Raw genomic sequence first — 14,618 nt, forward strand, 5'->3', positions numbered from 1 at the left:
TCAAGGGCCAAGCTGCACAGCAGCGTCTCCCATTGCTCCATCATGGTGTTTGTGTAGTGATGTTCTATGTTGTCTAGGCTGAACTCCCCCGTAATGTGGCATAGTGTTGGTGTGACCCTGTACCAAGGGCATTCGTCCCCGTAGGCTGTGGCGTGTATGCGGTGTAATATATGTAGGTTCGTGTAAGTGCCTGCCTGGAGCCTACGCCAGGCAGCCGCATCCTTCGTCTTTAGTTTTTGTTGGGGTGGTGGATATCGCAAGCGACTCCATCTGTGGTTGTTCACGATGGCCGAATATTTGAGGTCGACAGAGCCCGGCTCTTTTGAGCCGGCGTGATTAGTGCGCGATTATGTACAAATTCTCTAGCTGCTCTGTCGGCGTGCAGGTTATCTGTGATGCTGGTGTGGACCGGTATGTAGATGATGGTTTGCTTGGTGATGTCCTGTGTCTTCCTTGAGTATATGGACTAGGACTCCTGCAGCAGGTCTTTCGATTCTTCCCTGTAGGAAGCTGCGGTAGACCTGCTGGGAATCGGTGAGGATCGTCAGTGGTTTATTTGCGTGTTGGTCTTCGCGGATGGCTAACGCGATGGCCAGCTCTTCTCTTCGGCTTCCATGATCGTAGTACAGGCGTGGTTCGATGCACAGGAGGTAACATGGCGTCGGTGATCACAACTAAGTCCATTGCGCCCTTGTTCTTCGTCCCATAGACGGCGGCGTCCATGAAACGGGCGGTGGTAAGAAACCTGAATGTTTTGTCCATGTATTCGGCCCTCGCTCGCCTCCTGACGGAGTGTATGTTAGGGTCCATGTTGCGTGGCATAGGGGCAACGTGATACCTGTCCTGGACGTGACGAGGTATCAAAGTAGGTTTCTTCGGTTCATCTTGCTGTAACTTGGAAGCCCAAGTTCTGTAGGACCTGCCGGTCCGTGCGGGCCTCAGCGCCAATAATTTCTCAGTCTATGTACTCATCGGCAGGCGGAGAGCGGTCTCGAAAGTAATCCTCAAGAGCATCATCCAAGAATACGTCAGCCAACAGGGGCTGCAATGGTCCCCGCGAAATCTGAACTCCTTCGAGTCTGGCGAGGCTCGGACAACCACAGGGTCTCCACATACCCAACACGGAAACTCGAGGTACACCTCCACGGGGGCCTCATACCAGATACTCCATTGCTCAGGCTGCTGAACATGTGGCTGCAGTCTAACTAGCAGGCCACCCACACACTTGCGCTCCTCCAAACCAGCGCCAAGGCGATATCACCCATGATATTCCGGGTAACATCTTAGAACAGAAGAATGAAGGAAGGGAACGCCCTCCGACTGGTCAGAAGCTTGGTGCTTAACAGAATCACATACAGCCTTTCCTACTACCATTTCCTACAATCCACCCTAAAAGTTCTTTCCCGCATACAACGGTACCGTGACTGATATCTGTCTTCTAGCACCGTCTGCTAGAACCAGAAGAAATGAGCAGCAGCCTCGTGACCATGTATCCAAAAAATATTGTGCTTAGAAATCATCATAGACGATTGCAAAATTGAGGGATAGCCTTTTTATGTGAGCTGCTGCTCGTCTCCATATCATCCGGGTATGACTAAAGCTTAGGGGCATATCAGCAGACACTCGGAATTGCGATCTCACTGCCAACCGCAGTGCCTAGTCATACCACGACATAGTTTATGTCATTGTGACCCCAGTATCTTGGCTAAAATTTTGTAGCAAGACCCCCTATGCCTAGTATTCTGTCTGCAAGATCGTCGCAATGGCTGTTTATTAAGCCGCCGCATTCGAGGTAGAGGCCTCTGTTGTGGATGGGGCAATATGTATTATTTGGCCTAAATATCCCATGTGTTACTTCGGCACAGAGAATACGGTGGATTGGCTGAAAATCGTCACATAATATTATGACACACGCAGTGTCGAAGTTATCTGTTCGGATGTACACGTAGCGCGACATGCGCAGTGATCCGAGCAGTTTATTAGGCCAGACGGCAACCAGCCACAAGTTGCCTATTCTGGCACATACTCAGTGGCCCAAGTTCTTTGAAAGAGGAGACTGAGGGATATATAGCCACAGGATATACAGGATATATATAGCCACAGCTCGTGCAGTGCGTGGCTATATGACCGGGCATTAGCAGTATACGCATATGCCCGTTTACCTAATATTCTTTTTCCGTGGAAGATGCACTATACTATCAGTTTCAACAAGGAACACAAAAACTCCAACAAAAAAATTATTTTATATTCGAAAACCTAGTTTTTCGGAGCGCGACCGGCATCTTAAGCCATCTTGCCCCTAAAGGTTGAGCCGGGCGGGCTCCGAAACGGCGGATTTTCCAAATCAAGATAAAATTTAGTTGGAATAACCTTGTTGTTTACTTAAGTTTATCCCAACTAAACAGATATCTGTCGACTGTTTACCTTTGATTTTAGACTACTTCCTTGCACGACACAATCTGTTCGCGGATATTTTTATAACGAAAATGTCGCTTCCTTGCAATAGTGTTTAAATTCTCCCACAGCCTAGAAAGTTTAAAAAGTGAGCGGAGATAGTGACATCAATGCGAGCGTGTTTTCTGATTTCCCTCAAATTATGGCTAGGTTGATGCAGGTATTGCACAACCACTTTTTTGCCTTCGCTCGTTGGTTCAGCAGAATTTCGACAATCCTTATCTCGTTTTAAAGCATGCTGCCGGCCACAGCCGTCAACAGCTGGAAGGGACAGTCAGTTGCCTTAAAGGGCAACTCCGGCATTTTTTTAACCATGTTAGGGTATTATCATTTTCCAATGGTTTTGGCGGTCCTTTCACCTGTTGGTGGTTCAATTTGCTTAGAACTTCATTATTAATTTTAAATAACCAATAAATAAGATACCGAAACCGAAACGGGTAGCTGTTTGTGTGACGTCACGATGAGTTAATGACGTCAGGCCCTACAGTACCTTAATGTGAACACGCAGAACGCGGGCTAAACACGCAGTACGCGAGGCGTAAACACCAAAGAATCCCAGCTGATGATGTTTCCTGACGACACAGGGAGCTTTTACAGAGTTTGCGACCTAGACAGCGCCGATTTAAGCCTCGATTTCAGCGACAGTGGGGTGTAAGCTATGACGTCGCAAACATAGGGTGACCAGGAGAAAGTTATGAGTCCGCAGCGCAACCAATTTCTTAAATTCATTTCCAGGAAAACTAAATGGCTTGGAGCCATATAGTCCGGCACAAATAATCAGAATGCAAAAGCGAACATTATTCAAAATTTTAATAACATCAGTGGACATCGAGGAATCGCCAGAGTTTCCCTTTAAGGCGGAAAACTTGATTTTCATAGCTTCTGTGCATTAGGTGAAGACAGTATTTAAGAAGAGCGCAACCTAAGTGTTGTGAATGACCGCTCGCTTATATAGTTTAGAATGGCTCAATGGCAATGGTTGCATGAACTTCTTTTCTCTGCATTCGCAGACCAGCACATATAACTGATGAATAAGTGAAGCGCGAAATCACAAAACTTAATGAATCCAGTAACAGAATCGTCATTCGACAAGAGGTTGGAGACATGCACAAAAAGAAATGAACAGCTGATGTGGCAGAAACCAACGGTTCATCCTAACATTGTATATATCAACATATCATCTCACAATACTTACTTCCGCCACCCCTAATCCTTCCAGGCAGGCTTACAGAATCCTTTCACACTAAACAAGAAAGAAATTGCTTAAAGAAAACGCATAACAAATGCAATGCAGAAATCGAAATGAAACGAATATTGTTTGCGTAAGCTAGGTAGCATTTCTGGATGACAGGAGCGCAGCCTCGTTGTCTGTAGCTCTTAGTTTTCTAGGTTGCGAGGACGTAGGGGGCACATGATCTCTGTCGACAGAAAAATATTCATGCGAAAAATATGTACATATATCTAATTGCATTCAAGGCTTCACCCGTTTGTTAAAGTGGCAAATTCATTCTTGGGGATCGGCCAAGAATGTTCGCATACCTAGCGGCGCGTATCCAATTGCATATAGCTAGCGCCGAACTTGTTCCGACATTCATCCAGCGACCCCAGCTCTATTCTCGGACAGACAGCAGGCAGCTGCCAGCTGTCTATTCGGACACGCACCGAGTGTCCGGAGTTAGGCCAGACAGCTTCAGCAGCGGGGCAGTGGAAGGAGGAGACAAAGAAACCCTCAGAAAGTGCGAAGCAGGAACCAATACGTACGCCTCTTCTCTGCAAGAACACTGTCACCTGATGTGACGAAGGCCGGAGCCAAGTAAAACTTTAAAACTTCTGAAACCGCTTAGCAGTTGCGCAAACTTCTTTCTGGAAGCTCACTATGCAGTGACTGCCAATGGCGCCTTCCACACAATAAACTAGATCTTTTGATACAGTTGGTAGTAAATGTATTGATCCCGTGCAATAAATTAAATTGTTAGTAGTGCTGTGTCTTCGCCTCCTCTGTCATCCTGAGTGGCGGTGTGCAATGTATCTGAAGCCGTGTTACTGCTTACGTAAGTCAGCAGCCAGCGCATACCTAGAGGCCCACGTTCACTGTTGTCTCATAAATGGCCAGACACGTACAAGTCGGAAACTGCAGCCATAAGCAAACGAAAGTTGTCGGATCAGTAGCGCAAGATAAAACATATATGAAAACATGTACATGTCCTTTCCTACTGCTAAAAGTAAAATTTTTCAAGCTCTTCACGGCAGTCTGAAGAAGGCTACACCGGCATGTCACACTTGGAAAAGTACAAGATTGGTTTAGTTGTCTGAAGGTGCATAGTAACGTCAGTGCGTGCGTCGCCAGCTGTGAGATCGTCAGCAATACAATCGATTATCGGGACATTACCAGGCACCCCATCTGCGAGGATTAATAGCGCCGATGCCTATCAAAGGGGCTATGCCTAATAGAACATCTGTAAATAGCTAGATTGTAGCGTAGGTTAGTATTGTAGTGGTCACTGATTACTTGTTGAAGTGTGTTGGAGCTACTACCTACCATCGGGCTCCCCACAGGACACAATTGCTTTCATGAAAAATGTGTGGATTTGAAATATAGCCTTCCCACGAATGATACAATATCGTGTGACTGTATTATTAAACAAAAAGGCTACCTGCTTCAAATCAGTGAGCACTATTAGTATTTGTCAGCATTCCACCCTTAGACATATCGCCTCATGGCGAGTCCCGGACTGCACATTTAACCTTATACATCACGCCTGGGTAAGCTGTGTGGGACCAGCGTTTTCAAACTGCCGTTTTTGCCTGAGCTTTCCGAATATGTAGTAAAACTATGGCGCACGAGGACGCATATGGATAGTTCACACTGCTAAAATCTGTTCACAGTCTCAACAGCACTATTACAGAGCAGATAGACAACCTATGCGCCGGACGATCGGAAAGGATGCCCACCTGAGAACCTTACTTGTTCAACAAGAACATAAGCACCATTACGGCTCCCGTCACCGACTGGCCCCGAGTTACAAGATCGGTGAAGAAATGCGAGTGCAGAGTGCAACTACTTCATTGAAAGAAAACTTTCTCGCTAAATTTGAGGTACCGTGCCAATGACGTAGCCTTTTGGGAAGGACATCTGGCACGTGCCAGTTTCAACAACAGGCTTGCATAGACCTGAGCAATGTGAGGATCCAACGAAAATTTTGGAATTTTATGTCAATCGAAACTTTTCTGAAGCAGTTACTGAAATGCTATAAATCGCTTCCTTTGATTCCTGTGACATGGACGTCAAGGAAAGTTGCCCGCACAGATCCGTGCTACGTATTTTCACAACTGTTTTGCGTTACATTTCATCGGATCTTCCCATTTATTCCAAGTGTGCGGCCCCCTTTACGGTAAGATTATAAATACACATAAGGCCCTATTATGACACATACTTCCATTGCGGGCACGTCTCATAAGATAGAACCCAACATCATAACAGCACGCGCACATGCTCTCAAAGAGGCAGTTCGCGTTGTTACGATGCGAGCATACCTCCGATTGCGGTCTGATTGCTAGAGCATTGGACTGCTGTGCTCTGACACAGAGGCTCGATGCGGCCATCGGGTAGGTGATTCAATTCTTTGCGCAAGGAGTATTAACGCGATAGCGTTAAGGAGCTCGTGTCGCAGAAAAGCCGGTGTCGTCGGCGTCGGTGTCGGCGTCGGCGTCCGCGGCGTTGGCCGTGAGCGATAAATAACGGCAGGCACTTCATAAATAAAAAGCAACTTCCAAGATGGGCTGGGCGGGAATCGAACCAGGGTCTCCGGAGTGTGAGACGGAGACGTTACCACTGAGCCACGAGTTTTTTTTTCTTTATTGCCTCGGTTTTCACAGAGTTTACGAGATCAGAAGAACAGATTAACAAGATAATAGTACCGAGAACCGTCAGCTGTTTGCTGACTACAAGCCATCAGTATTTCGGCATCTGCAACAACATTTCTAATCTTGGAACCCACTCTGGTACATACGACTGCACCTTCTGCACTTCGACAAAATGGGACACCGATTCGCAAAAATATTCGCGAACCGGTCTAGCGTCAATATCCGCATTGTGTACAGCAGTCCGAGTTCGCCATATACTGTGCAGGCCCAGGAGCATAACCAGATCGAAAGGCACACCATCGTCGTTTTCGACCGTGAGATAACGGATTCCGTGCGGACTTAATGGCAACTCTTTTTTCAAGGTTCTCTGTAAGATGTCCCAGAAGAACACTCCACCCCAGCAATCTAAAAACACATACTCAATTGTCTCTGGTTTTTTGCATAACAAACAATGAGTACCCCACGGAACAAATAAACCCTTTTCTTCTAACCATGTTTTAACAGGTAAGGTTCCTGTGTGCAGCTTAAAAAAAAAGGTTTTAACCCCTGGCGCAACTAGCATTTTTTTAACGCGTTTCAAAACATCTTTTCCTTTGCCTGCACAGTATAATTCACGGTACAATGGCACAGAAAATAACACATCCACAAGGTCCTTGTACAGTTTTTTACGTGACACATCTGTCAAATATTGCAAAGAAAAACGCACCGATAAGAAGCGGAAAGATGACACCACTTCTTTTAGATATCCTCGTACTGGTCCTTGCTGACACACCGAAGACACAACAAACTCTGGTAGCACTTTACCCAGCCTCAGTTGAATCATAGTTCTGAGAAAGATATGATCTACATCTCTGAGAAAAACAAATCGACTGACGAGTTGTCTCACATACAGATGCACTAGACCAAGCCCACCAACACTCCCTCTTTTAAACAGATTTGTTCGGCTCGTTTTTTCCCATAGAGAGCTCGAGATAAAGACCGCGAACACTCTGTGCATTTTTTGTACATTTAACCTGCTGCAATGCAAAACTTGCATTACATACCATAGCTTGCTTACAAGAAATAGGTTGCACGTCGTGGCCCGTGCGAAAATCGACTTATCCCATCCTTTCCACTTTTGTGCATTTTCACGTAACACCTCTGTTTGTTTTTTCCAATAAGGCTCATTATCAGAGTAGTACTGTAGGGGTACTCCTAAGTATTTTGTCGGTGTTTCTTGCCATTTAATGTTCAAAAACATCCTTGGTGCGACGTCCCATTCCCCATGCCAGAACCCAACGCACTTGTCCCAGTTTACTGCACTACCACTTGCTTGACAGAAACTTTTAACAGCATTGACGGTATGCATTATACTTTCATGATCAGCACAGAAAACTGCAATGTCATCAGCGTAAGAAAGAAGGCTTACCTCGGCTTGATGTAACTGAAATCCACGTATCGCGTTGTTCCTATTTACGCTTAGACAAAAGGGCTCAATATATATGCAAAAAAGAAGCGGTGATAATGGGCACCCTTGTCTGACCGAGCGCTGTACTGGTATGTATTCACCTACTGATTTGTTTATTATCAATCTCGTCGTACATCCGGCGTAAGCCATCCGCACACCTTCGCTGACCACATTGCCTACATTCACATATTCAAGCATACATAGAAGCAGATCGTGCGGCACGCGGTCGAATGCCTTCTCAAGGTCAACCTGCAGCATAGCGACACTTAGTTGCATTGCGTCACAGCGTTCAAGGATTGATCGTGCTATGTGTATATTTGTCATAATTGTCCTTCCTTTTATTCCGCACGTTTGATGTGGACCGACTAAATCTTTCATTACGGTCTGCAACCTGTTAGCCAATACTTTCATTAATATTTTATAGTCTATATTTGTCAGGCTAATCGGCCTATACGATGTGATGTTACGTAATTTGATTGGGTCTTCAGTTTTTGGTATTAGGACCGTGTGTGCTGACAAAAAGGACGGCGGTAGATGTTTGTTCGCGTAAGCCTCGTTGTATACTTCAGTCAAAACGGGTGCGATAACACCCTTAAACGCCTTGTACAATGCAGCGCTTAAGCCATCCGGTCCCGGTGATTTGCCATTATTTAAATGGTCAATCGCATTCTTAACTTCCTCTACTGTTATGGGCACTTCTAATACTTCCTTAGTTTCATCATCTAATGTTGGCATCAATGACATGAAGTCTTTTTTAAATCTATCAGTGTCAACTTGGCTACGAGAAAACAATACTTTGTAATATTCCAAAAAAACAACTTGCTATTGTTTCTTTGTTGGTAGACAGTAACCCATTATGTTCTATTTCTGTTATTGCATTTTGGGAAGCATATTTCTTTTCGACTCCCAAGGCACGTTTTGTCGGCATTTCTCCTGTGCTCCATTTTTCAGCTCTGGCTCGAATCAATGCTCCATTGTATCGCTCTTGGTCTATCAGCTCAAGTTTTTGCTTTATGCTTTTTATGTCTTCTAAGAAATAACCGGGTTGTATACTTTCAGCTTCCAATAATTGCTTCAGATTCAATCTAAGACGGGACTCGAGTTCTTTTTTCGCGTGACTTAAGACACTGGCCCTTTCAAGTGCTTTCAATTTAATTGTTTGCTTACAAACTTCCCATTTATGTCCCCAACTATCGAAGTTTTGAGTTTTTGTTTTATCTATAGCCTTGAGAAACTGCTCACAAAACTCGTCGTCTTTCAGCAAGTTGGCATTAAATTTCCAAAGATCCCAGGAAATTTCTTTGCTATTTGTTTTTTCCTTTCGAACACGGAAAGAAACCAAACAATGATCACTAAATGCAACAGGTGTGACTCGATAATCTCGACACGACTGAATTAGTTCAGCCGACACGTACACTCTGTCAAGTCTAGCATGGCTCGCACCCTGAAAGTGGGTAAAGGTGACCGCTTTTCCACCGCAAAGACATTCACCTACGTCTTCTAGATTAAATTCTGCAATCAAGTCTTTCAAAACAGCAGTACTTGCATCATTGTGTTTCCCACTGGTTTTGTCACGTTCCGTACAGACACAATCGAAATCTCCCGCCAGGATTAGTCTACGCTCGCATTTCACGTACGTCTCCATTTCTTCAAAAAAAAAAAAAGCTTTCGCTCTTGAGCCTGAGTTGGTGCATAAAGACAAATTACTCGCCAATTTTCTGTTGACAGGGAAAAGTCAGATACTGAGCCACGAGTTCGATGCTTCAAAGCGGTACAAAAGCGCCTCTAGTGAACGCGGTGTTGCCTTAGAAACTAGCTGTTTCTAAGGCTCAGGCGTGCGTCGCTTGCTCAGGCGCACATTTCGTTGTCGCGCCGAACGCTGCGTTGCTCGACGCTCACCGTGTCCGATGCGGGGCGCGTAGTCGCTGCGCCGTAGCCCATTGTCTTACACCCCTTGGCGGGTCGACGGGAACGCTGTCGCGTTCCACTCTTGAAGGCGAAGCTTAAGCGTCCTCCAATTTTTTTTGGCAAGGCAGCAGCAGCAGCACCCACCCAGCCAGCAGTCAAGTTCAAGAAAGTCCGGAAGGGTTAGGAAATGATAATGATGATGATGATGATGATGATGATGATGATGATGACGACTCCGACGACGACGATGATGATGATGTATTTGTGGTGGAAGGCGCAAGTATGGCCCCAGAGCGCCAAGCTAGTGTTATTCAGTTGCCAATGCCGCGATGATTTACGAGGTGCAGACGGGACGCGGCTGCATAGGGGACCTAAATACAGTCGCTTTAAACTACGTGAAACCTATGTACAGTAAGATTATCGCAATGACTAATGGAAGTGTACCAGACATACAAGTGGATGGTATGACATACTAAAATATCTAGGTGGTGAAAATGTCGGAGAGTCATTACAGCCTTAAAAAACCCTTGAAATTCAAAGCCTAGTGGCACGTGCATTACAAAATTAGTACTCTCCTAGCAACATTCTCTGGCCAATGCATGTGCTACAAAATTTTTAGGCTAACAACATGTAACACAACATCTTTTATTCAATCTAGAACAGCTGTGGTATTTAGCGGTTCTGCACCAAGAAGCGTTCTGTATGGACAAGGATGTGATGACGGTAAGCTAGAGGAAAATTTCTTCCTCCCTGCTTCTGTTACCGAATACTCCAGGAAGACGTCGTGAAAGGTCAGCCTGTCACTACATCTACCACACTTTCAAGGTCCACTACCTGGTCAGCAGAAGATCATGAGTGTTATATATGTGTCCTATCCTGAGTAGACACAACATATATCAGTTCGTCCTGTTTTCATTGCGGAGGGCTAGAAATGAAAGTGTGACTTAATCAGGAGAAGCTTATTATTTGTTTCAGCGTACCACAAGCGTTGACAGTGTCTTCGCAGTTTCTTTCGTAATAAAGGCTTATAATATGTGGCAAGAACAGCAGGAGTAGGATTAGTAGGATTAGGAGTAGCTTGCGGTACAATTTATGTGGCTATTTGATCTGCTGGCGTGCTACCCTCGATGCCTTTATGGCCGGGTACCCAGCATATAATGATTTACTTGTTAGATAGATACGCTGCGCACAGCAGAATAGAATACAGCTCGCTAAGTACAGGATTTTTTTTTATTTACGCAGTGACCTTAAGGGTATTACGACGCTTAGGGAGTCCGTAGATACTATTGTATTTTGAAATTTTGATTTTCTTCGGTTTCACAGCCGACAGTAGTGCATTGACCTCAGCCGCAAAGGTGCTTGTCTGTGGATGCAGGATATATGGTTCCGAGAAGGATGGAACCACTGCTACTCAAGACACGCTCGCATGTGACTTAGAAGTGTCAATTTCAAGCTCAGTGCACGAGTACTTCGACTGAAGGTCTAGGAAATGCATTGTAATATCTGCCTCTGAGCGTGTTTTGCCATCTCTACAAACGATGTATCACATTCCATGAGCTTCCACTGCCGAGGAGGCAATGGGTTTGCTGGGACCATGAGGCTATGTTCAAGGAGCGCGACATCCTTACCCCTCTGTCTTCTTACGGGCAGTAAGAGGGCTTCTCTGGTTGCCGGGAAATTAATAAACAGTGTGGAACTGGTGAAATCCTTTAGGGTTAAGTAAGGCGGATGTTGTAAGCTTCCCTTCACTTTCGAAAAACACGTGAGTTCAAGAATGAACATTGCAGATGAAGCGACCGTTCCTTAACTTCTATGTAGAGGCTCTCTACAGGATCCGTCATGAAGACGCCGATTGCCAGGCGGATACTTAGGTTGCGAACAGTGTCCAGCATCTTCAAGGCGCTTGGAGTAGCAGACATACACTATGGCCCCATACTGATACGTGTACCGTATCATGGTTTTGTAGAAATCCATGATGCATTTCCCATTATTACCACATATTGTGTGTATGACAAAATATTTATAATCTTCATTCTTTTCGGAAGTCTGTTTTAAGATTTTTGATACTAGACACAAACGTAAGCTTTGTGTCTACTATGATCCCCAAACCTTTGTGTTCTGTGTTCACAGGCGTGTCTTGTCCATGAAGTTATGAGGATTTAAGAGCAGGCGTCTCTCTCGTGTGAAAAGACTATAGGCGCTTTTGCGGGCATGGAGCCAGTTCAATCGGCCCATTCAAACACCTTCAAACCGGGCTGAAAATGTCGCTGACAAATTGCGAGGTTACGGGTTTTTAAAATGCAATGTGTACGTCATCAGCTTATACCGAATAAAATGTACTAGTTGTATTGATGAAAGCAAGGAAATTATTTTTTTGTTAAAAAGTGTGCATCTAAGCACGCCACCTTGCGGTACCCCAGTTTCGTGCATACACGTTCTCGATAAAGCATTCCTCATTCTGACACGGAATGTGTGGTTTGATCAATAACTTTCAATTATATTGTTTATGTTATAGCGCAGCTCTTAGGCGCCCGTTCCTGTGGCGAGACTCGGCCTCGGCGTCCTACCTCGTACCTCGTAACCGAGCGAACGAGCACAGCGAAAGATGAGAGCGAACGCGGAGCGCAGCGGCAAATTAAAGACGGGACCAACGAAGAGACCACGAGGAGGAAAGTAAAGAAGGATGGTGTAGCGGAACAATGAGGCGGAAAGCGGAGGAAGACTACACGGCGAAAGCGTGAGAAGAAAAGCTTAGGTCCACGTGCGACGTGCTTTGCAAAGAGAATGGCTACGACATGACGCCAGAATAGCGCGCGTCGTCTGCGTGGGAACAAGGCGCTGCTTAAGCAGAAGTTTGCCTGTGGCAGCTGCTGTGAATCACGGCCACGTGTCACTTCTTGCGAAGCTGTGGCGCCGTACTTTGCTCCGTTTGTGACGTGCTGCGTGAGACGAATTGTCCACACCAGCCATTATATTGCGAAATGAAAACACGCATGTAGCAGCGCTACAATTTCGCAATAGGGAGTATTGTAATCGTCGGTGAATGTTCTCCTCGGATCCGTAATGCCGATAGGTCGCGGGAAATTTCATACCACCACTTGGTATCGTAAGCCTTTTCCATGTCTAAGAACACGAAAAGAAAGAAGTGTTGGTGTATGAAAACATCTCGAATGTAAGTTTCAATACGAACGAGGTGGTCTATCATCGATCGGTCTTGCCTAAAACTGCACTTGTATGGGTAGAGGAGGGTGTTTGTTGCAAGAAAATGTAAAAGCCATCATTTATCTTTTCTTTTCAAGAGTTTGCATGCGCAACTTGTGAGTGCTGTGGGTCCGTAGCTTGCTGCAAAGGACGGATGTTTGCCATGTTATAAGATATCGACTACATTCGCCTCTTTCCTTTTCAATTGGATTATTCCTGTTTCCCCAATAATGTTGAAATGAGACAGCATTGCCCTCTGCGTGTCAGGGTGAAGGAGCTTTATCATTATGCACAGGACTCTGAGCTCCTGGTGTATATCCATAAGAGCCGCTGAAAGAAGCTCTGAACTCGGCGACGATAAAAGAATGATTGTAGGGTTCACACCCCCCACATTTACGGCTCAGTGCTTTCCTCCTATCTGTTTACGATTCTGGAATCACTGTGCATTGTTTGAGAGCTAGACACACGCTCGACATGTTATCCAGGAGTGTTGGCCTGTTTTTGAACGATGTTCCTCTGGTGATCAATCAAAAGCGGAAAAGTTTTGCGAGTGAATATTCTTGTAGCACGTTCAATACTTTCGCTTGTTGCGTACAGAAATTGCGGCTTGTGAGATTATTTTTCTAGCTTTCACTTTTAACCATACCTAATCACTCGTCTGCATTGAGCTATCATGTACTTGAAGCTTGAGAAGTTTTCTGCGTTGTGTATTGGCGTAGCAAGCAACAGGCCTTGTTTTGATTCATACGCGCATTGTTACATTGTTCATTCCATCACGGCATGCGCCTTTGTTTTAAAGCCCCGTACGTTTGAGGAATACACTCTAATGCCACATCTATTATAAAAGCAATATCACATTTTATATTCCAACCCTTAAGAGCATTTCGAGGCACCTGGGAGATTTCCTGAATGTTCTAAACTTTCTATTAGGAAGTGTGTGAGATGAATTCAAGTTGATCCAATGTTTCGATGCAGATTACGTAGTGATCACTCTCATACGGGCTTTGAACTACCTCCTCTTCGCACGACAGAAGTGTGGCAGAGCTCCCTATATCACAGAGTAATATATCACAATATATCACAGAGTAAGCGTTGTATCCTGTACTAAGGAATGTCTGCTCCTTTCTACTTAATAGGCATGTGCCTGAAGAAAAACGGAATTGTTCTATTAACTTACCTTTTGTACAGCATCGAGAGTCTCCCCAGAAAATATGGTGTGCGTTGAAAGCACCGACGAGTACCTAAGGCTCAGGAAGTTTATCAATCACACTCAGAAATATTTTTTGAAGTCGATAGTTGGGCCGTATGTACACATAAGTGATTGTAACGAGTCTTCCAAACCGTAGGACTCGAACCGCAAATGCCTCAAGAGGTGTTCGAAGTTGTAAAGCCCGAAATGCTGCACGCTTATCAACTACCATTCTCGCACCGCTCGGCCCGGGGCGAGCATCGTTAGGGTACTTGAGGAAAATTGCGAATTAGAGTGGAAGGCCTGTCCGCGCAAACGTTACTTGGGTGTCTTGAACACGCGAAAATTTTGGATTTTATTTACGTAGGAGTTGCTGTGCACCATCTAGGCGATATAGAAGTACGTCCCCTGATATTCCAGTGTAACGTTTGTCTCTTCGTATTGCCATCGGCCATACCATGCTGAATACGCCGGTTCTCGTCTTTTCGTATTAAGAAAGGTGTGTATGCTATGTGTTTGGAGAGAAAATTTGATTTAGCTTATATTGCTCCTTGC

This window comes from Dermacentor variabilis, chromosome 5 (genome assembly GCF_050947875.1).
Source record: "Dermacentor variabilis isolate Ectoservices chromosome 5, ASM5094787v1, whole genome shotgun sequence".
Classification (NCBI taxonomy): Eukaryota; Metazoa; Arthropoda; class Arachnida; order Ixodida; family Ixodidae; genus Dermacentor; species Dermacentor variabilis.